The sequence below is a fragment of the Aethalodelphis obliquidens genome, unplaced genomic scaffold (genome assembly GCF_003676395.1).
Source record: "Aethalodelphis obliquidens isolate GAN/ISIS:26980383/991018 unplaced genomic scaffold, ASM367639v1 scaffold37, whole genome shotgun sequence".
Lineage (NCBI taxonomy): Eukaryota > Metazoa > Chordata > Mammalia > Artiodactyla > Delphinidae > Aethalodelphis > Aethalodelphis obliquidens.
Window position 1 is genome coordinate 7,070,246 of NW_020837981.1, and position 14,605 is coordinate 7,084,850.

The 14,605-nt window shown below is 46.5% G+C and overlaps 1 long non-coding RNA gene across 2 annotated transcripts in view; it reads right to left on the reverse strand.

The window, feature by feature from the left end:
• The window catches only part of LOC113632548 (uncharacterized), a 373,770-nt gene that overhangs the window by 108,088 nt on the left and 251,077 nt on the right, over positions 1-14,605 (reverse strand). For both annotated transcript variants that reach the window (XR_003437861.1, XR_003437860.1), the window contains exon 3: positions 7,834-7,968. This is a non-coding gene — a long non-coding RNA (uncharacterized LOC113632548). The remainder of the gene's footprint in view (positions 1-7,833; positions 7,969-14,605) is intronic.

The following is a 14,605-nucleotide window of genomic DNA, read 5'->3' on the forward strand; positions in this document are numbered from 1 at the left end:
GTTAAGTCTTAATTTCAGATAAAGAACAAATAATTTTTTAGTATAAGTATGTCCCAAATATTGCGAGGGACAAACTTATTCTAAATAATTTTCACTGTTTATCTGACACATAAATTTACTTGGGAGTCCCGTTTTTGTTTTGTTTTTGCCAAATGTGGCAACCCTACCAGGACATAGAGTGTGTAGGCACCAGACCTGGGGCCATAACTCAGGCCCCACCCCCAGCTCTTACCTCTTTCCCCAGCACCTCCCACCCCCTCCCTTCTTATATCGTCTGCCCAAAAAGCTCTGCAGGGAGCAGGTCACTATAATGATGCTTGGGAGGAATTGTCCCTATCCTCCCCAGCAGTCAATTCTTAAAACTCTGGAGCCAGAATTGGGTTCTGAACAAATCCAATGGCTCTTTATTCATCTTGAATAAATGATGGGGCCCTGCCAGGGCCTAGAACAGGTTCTAGGATGCTATAAGCATCAAGAGAGGTTTATGGAATGAATGAGGGGGATGTATGGATAGAGGGAGGGGCTGAGTTGCAGTACCTCTGACTGGCTCTTGGGAATGGAATTTATAGAGTCAAGGAGGATGCTCACATCAGTGGAATTTTCTCAGTAGGCACAGCATCAGCCTCCCCCATCCTGTGACCCTCCTGCCTCCCAGGCCTTAGGACCTGGGCAGCACAGACATGAGTCCCCTTCAATGAGAGTCTGATCGTGGTGAGGGTGCAAAGCTCTACCATGGCCCAGTCCTGTGCCTGAGGCCCCTGCCTGTCACCCCTGATGCTTCTCCATCCTGGCCCAGCACTCCTTTCAGAGTCCATAGAGCCAGTGAAGCAGAGAAGGAGGGGAAGAGAAGGTTGGGAGTGAGCAGTGGGCCGTGTCCTAAAGTGCCAGCCAGATGGCCATCTGTGCAGCTTGGCCTCCCCAGGCCTGCAGGGGAAGGAAGTATGAAACCAGAGCCAGACGAGGGTGGGGATCCAGCCAAGTGCCTCTCTGCAGGCTCCTCCAAGCACATGCCACTTCCTCGCCCTGCAGACGTGCACACACACGTGCACTCACGCCACTCGGTCATCTATCTGTTCGACACTGATGGGTCTGGGGGAGGCCCCTCCTCTGCCCAACCCACCCAAGGTCATGGTCCACCCTGCAGGAGCATGGGGAATGCTTGAGGGCTTTCCAGAGCACCTACTGAGTCTTAGGCACTGTTCACCATGGCTGGAGATGAGTCAGACATGAGAGGACAGGCCCCAAAGACAGGATGGGGTCCTAGAATACCCCAGAACTCAGAAGTGGGAAAGCCTGATTCTTTCTGGAATCATTTGCACTCCCCAGAGAAGGTCATAACCCCTTTCTCTTTCAGGCCTCATCTGCAGCATCTGTAAAATGGAGACCTCCCCCCCAACCCCTATTCTCCCCACCTCTGTAGAAAGGAAACTCCTTGTAGACTAGAAAGGACCAGCAGAGTAGGGCTTCCCTGGTGGCGCAGTGGTTGAGAGGACATGGGTTCGTGCCCCGGTCCGGGAAGATCCCACATGCCACGGAGCGGCTGGGCCTGTGAGCCATAGCCGCTGAGCCTGCGTGTCCGGAGCCTGTGCTCTGCAACGGGAGAGGCCACAACAGTGAGAGGCCCGCGTACCGCAAAAAAAAAAAGAAAGGACCAGCAGAACTCACAATCTCTGCTTTCTGCGTGTGTTTCCAGGACTGAAAGGAGGGTTTTCTATTTTCATTGGGTGTGGTATGTCTCCACTCAGCCCAGGGTCTAGTGCTTGTACAAACAGTCAGGGCCAGAAGAGCTCAGATACTGAAGTTGCTATAGGCTGGTGTCGTGTGTCACACCAGCCTATCCCTCCTTCTGCCCACTGGACCTCTATTAATGTAGTCCCTGACTCTCACAGAACTTATTTTCAGCTCCAGCCCTATGCCTGTTTCCCATGCTCTGCAGCTAGCATTCCAGCTCTGGCTCGGGTGGGCCTGGGGCCGCATGGAGCTCTGTTCCCAGGCCTGCACAAATCCTCTCTGGGGGCACCTCCAGTAGGCCTGGGCTGAACCACGTTCCTGAGCCAGGAGGGGATTAGAGGCCCCCACTGAGCCGGAGCTGGGGATTTGGCAATGAAAACCCCTCCCTTTCAGCTGGGCAGAAAGGAGAGGGAGCAGCGCCAATAGCCCCAGGGCTTCCCGAAGAGACTTTGCACCAGAAGCCTCCTGTTTCCTGAGTTTCTGCTGATGGAGCTCACTTCCCTCAGCCCTTAGCTGCCCAGCTCCTGAAACAGGCTGCCCTGCAAACAGGTACCGCATGGGGGCCCAGGGCCAGCCTAGGATGGCAGGCACAGGGCTCCAGCTCAGGTCACCCCTCCCACCTCACCACCCACCCAGCTTTTTGCTCAGTGGCCCCCAACAGCCCCTTCCCTTCCTGAGGCCTTGATTTGCTCAGCTGTAGAATGGAGCAGGGAAATAGGGCTGTCCAATGAAACTCCAGAATTGAATGGGTCTTAGAGAAGCAGATTCTATATGGGGAAGGGGTCTCGGGTGCCACCATCTCCCCTCTCACTTCTACTCCCCTTCAAGTCGCCCCCTCTCACAGCCTGGCCCTTGCTGCCCCAAGGTGAACTCTGGGCTTTCATAAACCCTGGCCACAGGGCCAAAGGACAGAGCAAACAACCTGAAATGCCAAGGCTGGGACAATGTGAGCAATAAAATAAATAATGAGAATGCCAAATTATAACTCATTCATCAACTAAATACCCACAAGTCCATATGGTTATAAATAAATAACTGAATCGATAAGTAAATGGGGGCAGCTCTTTCTTATGGAAGAATTCCAATTAATAAATGTAGAATGGATGAAGGAAATGTAAGTATTCACCATTACAACACCACAGTAATAATTATTATAGACAAGGTGCTAAAATTAATGGGTGAAAACTTGAGGAGAAATAGAATATTTGAATTATCTCAAAGTATCTCCTCCAAGATATTTATCAATACAAAGGCCAAAACACACACAGTAATCTGCAGTGGAGAAACCCAGCCACCCCCACTTTTACCACGTGATCAAGGTTAACATCACCAGTAATGGGACATATAGACACCACCTGGCCCCTGATACGATGCACTAAGAAAGGTGCATCACATATGTGGTATTCTTGCCAAAAAAATATAACCTCAATCTAATCATGAGGGGAAAATCAGACAAATGCGAATTGAGGGGCATCCTATAAAATAACTGCTCAGTACCCTTCTAAAAGGTCAAGGTCATGAACAGCAAGGGCACACTGAGGCACTGTCACAGACTGGAAGGAACTAAGGAGACATGACAACCACATACAACATGGGGTCTTGGACTGAATCCTGGAACAGGGAAAGGACATGAATGAAAAAACAGTGAAATCTGAAACAAATCTATAGTTTAGTATTAGTGTTTCCCAATACTAATTTATTGGTTTTAGTAACTATAAATTATGTATGATGCTAACACTGGGAAAAGCTAGGAGGGTATACAGAAACTTTCTGTACTATATTTGCAAATTTGTATTTCAAATAAAAAGTTAAAAATAAAACATCTGCCCATATTCCATTCTCTGGGGCTCTTCACTGATGGCAATCAGCAGATCACAGTGTTTCCCCCTGTGGTTCCATCCCTTAATAAATGGTGGGTCCTCTGTGCCAGGTGCTTTACATACACAATTTCACTGAATCCTTGCAATGATCCTCTGAAGAAGGTATTAGTAGCCCCATTTTACAGATAAGGAAGCTGAGGTCCAAGGCCACAAATTAGAAAGTAGAGGACTTCTGCATTCAGAGTCCATCTGAATGCAGAAACTGTAAGTGATGCCTTATTCAAAGGCAGGAGCTCATAGAGGAGGTTGTAGACATATGACAGGGTATCAGGGGCAATGCCTTTTGGTCCTTCGAAGCATGGTATTCAGATGCCACCTACTTAATCCAAACACAGGGCTGTCCGGGTAGTGGTTAAGACCACGTCTCTAAGCTTTAGTTAAGAACTGTTTCAGTACAAATCCCAGGTCTGCTACTTATCTATCATGTTCTTCCAAAAGTTACTTAATCCCTCTGTGCCTGAGTCTCCTCCTGTATAAAATGAGGGTAATGTTTAGTGCCTGTCTAGGGCCTGGCTCTGAGGGTCAAGCACTTAAAACAGTTATACACACTTCATAAGTGTTAACCATCACTTTTTGTTTTCACTCTCTGCATCTGTCTTCAGCCACCTGTAAAATGCCAGCTTGATGAGTGGGTTTGTCTAAGCCAAACAGTGAGTCAAAGCCCAAGCAAAAGCTAGGAGTGTGCTGTGGAGAGAGGGGCAGAGAGGGGAGTCATCTGCCTGCTATTATCAGCCTAAAATCTGAAACTGGGTATCAGCCAAGAATCATCTAGGGGCGTTATGGAATTAGAAAAACTGTCAAGGCAGGAAAGGAGCGCTGGAATAATCCAGTTCTCTACTAACTTGCAAGTGGTCCCCAGGCAGAGGTGTCTCACCACTCCAGGTGTGACCAACCTAGGGTTAATTTAAAAAGAGAAAGAAGAAAGAGAGGGAAGCGGAGAGAGAAAGAGAAAAAAGGGGGAAAGGAGGGGAGAGGAGGGGAAGAGAAGGAGGGAAAAAGGGAAAGAAAAAATTCTCACCTAAGGATCTCACCAAAGAATCCTATATAGAATCCCTGAAATTTTGAACATGAATCAATAAATCTCAGAATGCTACTCAGTATCAAAATCTAGATAATATTTGCCTCCTGCTGGTTCAGTGAAAGCACTATTTTTTTAATGCATAGAATGACGGAAACCAAGCTGAGAACATCTTTGCTGATGTAAACCTGGAAATGGAATTGATAGGAACACTGGCAGAATATGCCCTGGGGTTCTCCAGAGTGCTGAAGTCTGTTAAATAGCAGAATTCTCATCAACTTGATCAAAACCAATCAATGACTCATACCAGGTCTATATGTGGGCACTATAGTGGTAACAGGCTGATTTAAATGATTTGGGGACTGCAGCAATCCATAGTTTTGCATAGCTAATGGGTTGGCCTTAGCTACTAAGTTTGGAGGATGTACATCTTGAATTCAAATGCACTGCAGACCTCCTGACACAACTGCAAATACCTGGATGCCAAGAGACAGTCTCCCGGGAGGATATAAGGTATTACACATATCCTGTACTCTGTTTTAGGTGGGCTTTGCAACAGACTGTGATCTCACCTACATTTGCTTCTAACCATGCTTCGCTTCAGTGGCCTCAGCTCTAACTTGGGAAGGTTGGATGAGGTCAGTGGCTTTCAACCCTGCGTGCACATTAGAACTAACTGGGAAAATTTTTTAAATACTAACACTCCTACTCTGACCAATTAAGTCAGAATATTTGGAGTGGGTCACATTCCAGTATTAAGTTGTCTACCAAAGGTGTAATTTAGAGTCCCCAAAGAAGAAGCACACAAAAATTATTTGAAGAAGTAATAGCTGAAAGTTTTCTAACTTTCATTAAAAATATAAATTGACATATCCAAAAACTTCAACAAACCCCAAGGCAGGATAAATACAAAGAAAATCACATCAAGGCATATCATAACCAAATTTAAGAAAACCAATGTTAAAGAGAAAATCTTCAGAGAAAAAATACTCATTGCTTACAGGGAAACATAACTAAAAATCATAAAGACTACTCAAGTGAAACTATGCAAGCCAGAAGACAATGGAATGATATCTCTAATGTATAAAGAGCAAGGGGACTACCCTGGTGGTTCAGTGGTTGAGAATCCGTCTGCCAATGCAGGGGACACGGGTTCAAGCCCTGGTCCGGGAAGATTCCACATGCCGCGGAGCAACTAAGCCCGTGCGCCACCACTACTGAGCCTGCGCTCTAGAGCCCATGAGCCACAACTACTGAGACCGCATGCCACAACTACTGAAGCCCACGTGCCTAGAGCCCGTGCTCCGCAACAAGAGAAGCCACCGCAATGAGAAGCCTGTGCACTGCATCGAAGAGTAGCCCCCGCTCAACGCAACTAGAGAAAGCCCACGCACAGCAACGAAGACCCAGTGCAGCCATAAATAAATACATAAATATTTTTTAAAATGTATAAAGAAGAAGGAAAAATGACTATCAACCCAGAATTCTATATCAAGTGACAGAATTCTTCAAAAGTCAAGGCAAAATAAAGAATTTTCAGATTAAAAAAAAAACAGAATTCATTACCACTAGCAGACCTGCATTATAAGAATTATTAACTAAAGCTCTTCTGGCTAAAGGAAAATATCAGATGGAAATCAGGTCTACACAAGCAAATGAAGAGTCCTGGAAATTCTAAATATGTGGGTAGATAAAAATGTACATGTTTTCTCATTTCTCATTTTTTTAAAGGTAGCTGACTACTTAATACAAAAATAACAGTATACTGTGGGGTTTATAATGTATGTATAAGTAAAATATATAACAACACTGGCACAAAGGACAGGAAGGGAAGAGGAATTATACTGTCGTAAGATCTCACATCAAACGTAAATTGGTATAATATTAATGGAAAGTAGACTTGGTAAGTTAAACGTATATTACAAACACTAGAGCAATCACTGAAAACGTAAAACGAAGAGGTACAGCAACTAAACTTACAGAGAAGATAGAATGGAATTCTAAAAAGTACTGAACTCATACACAATAAGGCCGGGAAAAAGTGAAACAAGGAACAGATGGAAAAAATAGAAAATAAATATCAAGATGATATATTTGAACCCAATCTACCAATGACCATTCCAATTCAAAGGCCCAAGATTGATAGACTAGATAAAAATCAAGACCAAAATACATGCTGTCTACAAGATATACACTTTAAATACACAGATGCAGATAGATTAAAAATAAAGGATGGAATAAAATATACCATCCAAACACTAATTATAAGAAAGTTCTATTCAGCATGGGGTATATAGTCAATAATACTGTAATAACTTTGTGTGGTGACAGGTGGTAACTATGCTTATCATGATGACCATTTTGTAACGTACATAAATACCAAATCACTGTGTTGTGCACCTGGAACTAACATAGGTAAATTATACTTAAATTTGTTTAAAGTAGCAGCAAAAAAAAGTTCTATTGTCAATATAGCTTAATAAAATAATAATAACAAAATAATTGTTTTAATTGTTACAAAGGAAGTTCTATTGACTACACTGATATCAAGTAAAACAGACTTCATAAAAAGGAATAAAAAGGAACATTACATAATGATAAGAGGTATGGTAAAGATAAACAGTATAAACAATTTTACACCATAAATTCAAGAGCTTCGAGAAAAATGCACAAATTCCCTGAAGGGTACAAACTATCAGAACTCACTCAAGAAGAAACAGAAGGACTGAATAATCCTATATCTACAAAGTAAACTGAATTTGTAGTTATAATTTTCCTTCAAAGAAAGTATCAGTTCCAATAGTTTCACTTGTAGACTCTATTGTTAAAAATTAGAAATTTTTAAATTGGAAAAAAAATACCAAATCTGTCAGACACTTTCAGAAAACAGAGAAAGAGAAAACCCTTTACAACTCATTTTATGAAGCCAACTTATCTTGATGCCAAAACCAGAAAAAAAAAATATTATTAAAATAGAAAACTACAGACCAATACTCTTCATGGGACAAAAATACTTTTAAAATATGAGCAAACTGCGTTCAATGATATATAAAAAGGATAATATACCATGACTCATAGGGATTTATCCTAGGAACAAAAAGTTAGTTTAATATTCCAATATCTGTGAAATCATATGATTATCTCAAAATAAAAATTTTTTAACTCATTTGACACAATTCAACATCATTTATGGTAAAAACTCACCATATAGCAGGAATATATGCATTCACTTGCAGGACACTTTTCTTTGCATGAGGCCCAGGACCTTGCTTTCCTTCCTGAACTGGCCCTTCTCGCCAGGTTTCAATCATGCTGAGGCCCAGCAGTCCAATGTCAGCCCTGGGGGGAAAAAAAACGGCAGTTGAACACTTAACTGGGATCATTTTCCAAGTCAGAGGCTGAGTCTTAGAACAGCTCAGAAGTGGCCCAACAGGCCCTAACCTAAGGCTCCGGGGTGGGGAGAGCAGACTGGGAGTTCCAAAGCTCTTTCTATTGATATTCTAGAATTTCCACTGCACTTCAGAAACTGTTCACTGACCCACAGAGCCTCTGAGTGTAGCAGATCTCAGAAATCTGAAACAAGCCTGTCCTTCATTTACAAGCAGAGAAACTGAGGCCCTGACAGTTTTGCAAAGTCACACACAATTTGGAGGCAAGGCCAGAGCTCCAGCCAGGGACAGAAAGAAGTAGCCACCACCCAGTCACCAAATACAAACAGATCCCAGCATCACCCTGGGTCTTCCTTCTGATTATGAACATTTTCAAACGTACCGAAAGGTAGAGGTAATATAATTAACACCCACAGACATATATCTGTCATCTAGATTGAACAATTGCTAACATTTTGTACTATTCGCTTCATCCGTTTTTTTTTTTGCTAAAATATTTTACATTACAAATATCACTACCTTTCACACTTAAATTCTTCATAACCCATTTCTTTAGAAAATAAGAGCATATTCCTATGTTAATTACAACGTCATTAAGGTGCCTAGCAAAATCTTTTTAAATTCCTTAATAATGCCCAGTCTCAATTTGTAGCAGATCCTGCTGGTGTCCATCCCACCTCTCCCGGCCCTCCTCCCTGGAAGGCAGCTGCTGCTGCAGTGGGGTGCACCCTTACACACTGACACTTCCAGCTCAAGCACCTCCATGTCCATCTGAGGGCAAGCTAGCCCTGCAAGACTTTTCACCATAACGGCGCAGGCTCAGAGTGCTAGGCAGTTAAACCCCAGGAGGGACAGGACTTGGTCATTAGATAGCCAAGCTTCCTTGCCCCTTGGAGGAACACTTCTGAGTGTGCAGTCACTAAGGGGGTTCCAATGCAACAGAATTCCCATGGCCCACAGAAGGAACCCACCCACTAGCTCAGCCTGCACTAGTTTTCCTCCCTTTCCTGTGTCACTCTGCAGCCCTTACGGTGCTTCGTGGGGTAACTTCCCAGGTAAACATCTCACACCCTGATTCTAGTCTCAGCATCCACTTTTAGGGACCCCAAACTAAGACAATGTTCAAGTTTTCCAATCATCTTAATCATCCTGTGTTTTCAATAGGTCAAAACCAAGAGCCTAAACAATGTGGGGTTTGGAGGGGGCAGGGGTGCAGTCAGGGAAGATAAGAAGCCACCCTAAGTTCTGTCACTGGGCCTGGGCTGCTTGACCAGTGGGACTGGACATGTCCTGGTTTTGCCCACTCAGCTTCTGAGCCCCCTTCCTATAGAAACCACCCCTCCCTGACTCTCTACTCCTGGCCCTGGGGTGGGCAAGTGAGCCAGGCCTGGACGGTCGGGGTCCCCCACTCCCCAGACCACAGGCGTTTGTTCAGGGAGGAGCAACGACCCTGGTGAACCAAGGAGAGTCAGTACTAGGCTCTGGTTGCCACTAGGGAAGAGAGGTTTACTGCCTATCAGGCAGGATGTGAGCCTGGAGCTGCTGGGGCCATTTCTGCCACCCTGTGGGGACAGCTAGCCTGAGGATGAAGTTGACACAGAGGAACAAAGGCTGAGAGATGGAGCTGACAATTCCATACAAAACCTGGGCCCAGTCATGCCTGACTCCTGGCATGTGAGTCAATCACCTCCCCTTCTGCTTAAGCCAGGCTGAGCTGGATTTCTCTCCCTCCCCGACAAAAAGCGAGTGCTGACTGCTACACAGTCAAAGAGTTCTCCATTCGCTGGGAACCCCTGATACCTGAGCTCAGTGGCTGCGCCTGTGTCATGCACCAGGTGTTCACCAAGGTGGTAAAGAAGACTGTTTTGAATGGACAAGGACCCGCAAAAAAGCCAGGTCAAATTCTCTCCGTCATTGTCCCTTGCCTCCTTCCAGCCTGTTGTCTGCACTGCCTACGAGAATGACCTGTGTATGCCCACCACTGTGCTTTACAGGAAAGCAAAACCCTGATGCTGGAGGGTATTATACTTTCAATAATTTGTGAATTCCCTGAAGGCCCATAACACATACTAGTTTATACTATGCTGAAGCCCAATTTGTTTTAAATACAATAATAGCTGGTGAAAGGAGCAAGTCACTTCCCTGGGGAGTGAGCCTCGCCTACCACCTACATCCACGTCTCTTGAAGGGGAAATTATACACGCTCTGGGAATGGTCAGCTGCTTGGGGACTCACAGAAGCCCAGGAACTGTCCCTGTAGGGCTGCTGCGGGTTTCCTCTGGCAAGAACAGGCTACTGCTGGTTGAGCACCTACTTCTGTGCCAGGCATTGTACCAAGTGTTCCACATACATACCATGTATGTCTCCTCAAGACAGTCTGGAGAGAGGGACCACTGTCCTCATGGGACAATTGAGGGAACGCAGGGCCAGAGAGGTAAGTGGCTTCCCAAGGTCACGAAGCATTTGTGATGGAGCTGGTGTTCATTTCTAGGTCTAGAAAACATGCCTTTTCCTGTAACTCCTCTATCTTTTCCCACTAACTTTAGTAGGGGTTCAATAAGCACGTATAGGGCTATGAACAGAATTTCAATTGTCTGCACACTGACCCTCTGGCCAGCGAATTGGGAGATGAGAACACACAGGTGTTGTCCACATACAGAGAGCATGTTTAGAGAAACAGGGCTTCCCGAACTGGCTGGGCTTCTTTTCAGTAAGTCTGGAGCAGGTACTGAGCATCCCTACTTTTTTAACGAGAGTCCTAGGCGGTTCTTGTGATTAAGCACTGTTGACAGCTGTGCCATGGGGCGCTATGACAGACAGAAAGGACAGACAGAAAGTGGCTGTGACACTCCTCTTACTCAGATTGAAGTGGAGGGAGTAGCAGCGCCTAGTTACCGACCAAGGTGAGTGCAAGTGGGAGCGAGTGAGGGCGGGACCAGAAATCAAGGAATTTTACTCCTGCCCATGACAGCTAACAGAGTGTTTTTTTTCTCCTCCAACCCTGAGGGTTTTAGAGGGTTTTTATCTGTACTGAGACTACAGCCAGGACCATAGGTACGGGGCTGTTGAGCGGTTCACACAATTCGCGAAAATAAGACATTTGCATTTTTTATTACTATTTCACTTCTCCAAGTCACCACTGCTGCAAAGTTGATGAACAGAGCCTTCAAGACATCAGCTCAAAGCTCAGAGAAGAGAAAGCCCAGGAATGCCTTAAATGTCTGCTGCCAACTTCCACACCCTAGTCCCCTGGTCGGGCCAGGGAGCCATGCGGTGGCGTGTGACTCTTCCAGAACAAGTGAGGGCCCTGGGAGAACCCTGGGCTGGGCAGGTCGGGGCAGCCTTACCTGGAGTTATTCACCGGAAAGGAGGGAAGGTCTGTGGACTGGGAATTATGGCACCATGGAAGGGCATAAGCCTCCATTTCTACAACTGAAAATGGGGATAACTGTATTTTTTCATATGCTATCTGTCGTTAGTATTCTCACCTCATCTAAACGCAGATTCTACCTTCAAAGATCCATTCATTTTTCACCTGACTCTGAGCACATAGTTATAGAGTGTCAGGACTGGAAGAGCCTTCTAGAGATCCCCCATCTAGTCAAACCCATTTATGCCACAGATGGAGGAAAAAAACAGAGAGGTTCGAACACTTAAGAAGGTCGCACAGAAGTCAGTCTAGAGCCAAGACAAGCCCCAGCCCGCCCAGCTCCCGGTTCCTCACCACCCCACCAGCAGGCCTGGCAGTTTATCTAACTGCAGACGTGGTGAGTCTAACAAAAATTTTGGTGTATCTAAAAAAAAAAAAAAGATTGATTTTGATGTTTTGAGGCTTCGTGAAACCAGCAATTTTAATCAATTTTTCAAAATTGCTACTTCCATCCATCCAAGGAACTCACACACAAACAGAAGGGCTGATTGAAATTTAAATGGCGGCTGGCTTGTTAGGTACAGGCACCAGGCTGGGTACCTTCATATGCAAGTCTGCAAGTGTGTCCCGGCCTGGCAGCAAGAGGAAGCAATCTCCCGGAGACACTCGAAGGCATTAAGAATTCAGGCAGCCAAAACGAGAAGCAACAACATGAAATGATAAAACAAAGACAGATCATTATTAGCGCCAACATAATGTGTTCCCGTGTCCTCCGATCTCATTTAGAGCCCTGCTCGTCGTCTATTGAAACTATAATTAGGCTGATAGGAACCAGAGGATTAAAGTAACTTTCTCCCCCGAATTGCGAGGATTTCAAACGAGCAAAGAGGGGGAGGAGATAAACCTGAGAACGATTTTAATATTCTGGGCTACTGCTCCCACAACAGCACGGGCTGACAAACAATGGCCGGTTCCTTCCTGAGGTGGCCTGGGGAGGGATGTTACATCGCTGTCCAACCCACCTCAGGGATGGCAAGCCCACCTCCCTCCCCAGCCAAACCTTCGCCTTTGTCCTTGACACTTCGCGCTTAGTGACCCCTTCTAGGGCCTGACTCAGAAACCCTTTGCCAGTCCGTCCTCCTCTCACTTCTCACAGCCTCTGCTGGTGTGACCGCGTCCTAACACACCTGCCGCCGCTACTGCATCAAACTCCTGTCTGGCCTGGAAGCTCCAGAGGGCGGGGACCTCTGATCTCTTACTTCAGTCTCTGGTGCCTTTAGTTAGATGCTACTTCCCCGCCTTAGTCGGGCTCCTCATGGCCACCAAGGTCACCTTTCTCATCCCTTCTATCTATAAACCAATTACAGGACCCACTCCCCTACCCACGAAACAGCACCAACCCCAGCAAACATTGAAGCCCCTTCCCATCTGTCCCCACACTGCCTCTCTGGCCCCTCCTATCCCTGGCTCTGGTGGCACGGGACCACTTGCCCACCAGAATATGCTGCACACTTTGCCCCTCAGGCCGGCGCACACACACAGCTCCAGCCCACCGCTCCTTTATGTGGCAAAATTCTATATGCCCTTCACTATTCCCTTCTCTTCACCAGAGCCCCTCGGGAGTCTATCATTCCCTCCTCAGAGCACCCACGGGACTGTCCTCACCCTCCTCCCAGCTGTGGCCCTCAGTGTCGGTGACCCCGTGGCGACCCTCCAGTGGACTTCAGCTCTGCAAGGGGAAGGACCAGACCATGCTCAGGCTCACATTGGTGGAATCCAGTGCTTGGCCGGAATCATGGGATCAAAGTTCACTTTAAAACTGACCAACCTGGACACGCTATTTGGGACCCCAGAAGCCCTCAGCCTGGAAAACTCTTACTGCCCCTCCCTGTAACCTCTTTTCCCTGCAGGTCTCATCAACTGGAGAGTGTTTCCTGTGTGAGTGTGAATGCGTGTGCAAGAGAGTATGTGGGAGTATGTGTGCACGTGTGTGTGCCTGGGGTGGGTGCACAAACACGCACACGGAGAGTCCGGACGAGCTGGGTGAAGAGGAACTCTCACTTCCGGGCTGAGGCATCTGTACAAGGGACGAAGAGCAACCGTCTTCACCTGGGATCAGAGGAGCAGGTCAGCATCCAAATTTCCCACAGTCACTTGCACAAAATGTCATATTGCCTCATCCAGGCCTTCACATTCCAAGTTCGCAGATGCCTCGACAGCTGACTCGAAAGTGGTAAAACAGGAGCATCTGACAGTCCTTCACCAAGTGTCCACTGAGCAACTAGGAAGCGCAGCATCTGACAGTCCTTCACCAAGTGTCCACTGAGCAACTAGGAAGCGCAGCATCTGACAGTCCTTCACCAAGTGTCCACTGAGCAACTAGGAAGCGCCCGTCATGGTGCTAAGCGCCCAGCCTTCCCTTCCCAGCCTCAGTTCCCCCACCTGTGAAATAAGGGGAATTCTAAATAGCTAAGGGCCTGTGCAGCCAGGAGAATCTGACCTCTACTTACTGCCCCTTGAGGGTGTGACTGCCACATTCCATCACCTGGGTCAGCAAGGGAAAAGCTATGTGGCCCATCAGGGGCAACTGCGCCTTTCTAAACGGCCACCACATGCCTGCACTTAGAGGGGCCGAATAAAGGGGATGGAAGTGCTTCGTCCTCACTTGAGCGACGTGGAAACTGAAATCCAGGGAGGTAAAGGCAAGGACCAGTTCATCCCTGGAGAGGTCCAACCAGGCCCTCAGGCCCCTCCCACCTGCCCTTTTTCTTTTGTGTCCCTGCGTACAACTACCCATTGTCTCTGAGAGCTGCGGGAAGGGCGGAAAGCAGCTGAGAACTCTTGGCTCACTTTCCTCATCCACTCCTTTAAAGGATAAGATTTCTTTGCTCAGAGAAGCAGCACGTGCAAATGTGAGTTCTCCGTCTATGCCTGATGTGTACGCGGGTGAGCGTGTCCACGAGCGGGAACGTGTGTGTGGGAAGGCAATTTGATGTGGGCTGTGTGCATGAAATCAAGTCCTATGGGTACACATGTGTGCGTGTGAGTACACCAGCAGGTGTATGTGGGTGTGTCATTGTGTGAGCAGCATCGTGACTGTGTATTTCAGATGTACAAGTACGAATATGTGTCCCCACGTAGGTGTATGCGTGTGTGTGCTGTGTTACACGTATATGTTGTATTTGGGATTGAGGAGAATAAAAGGCCATAAAACGCA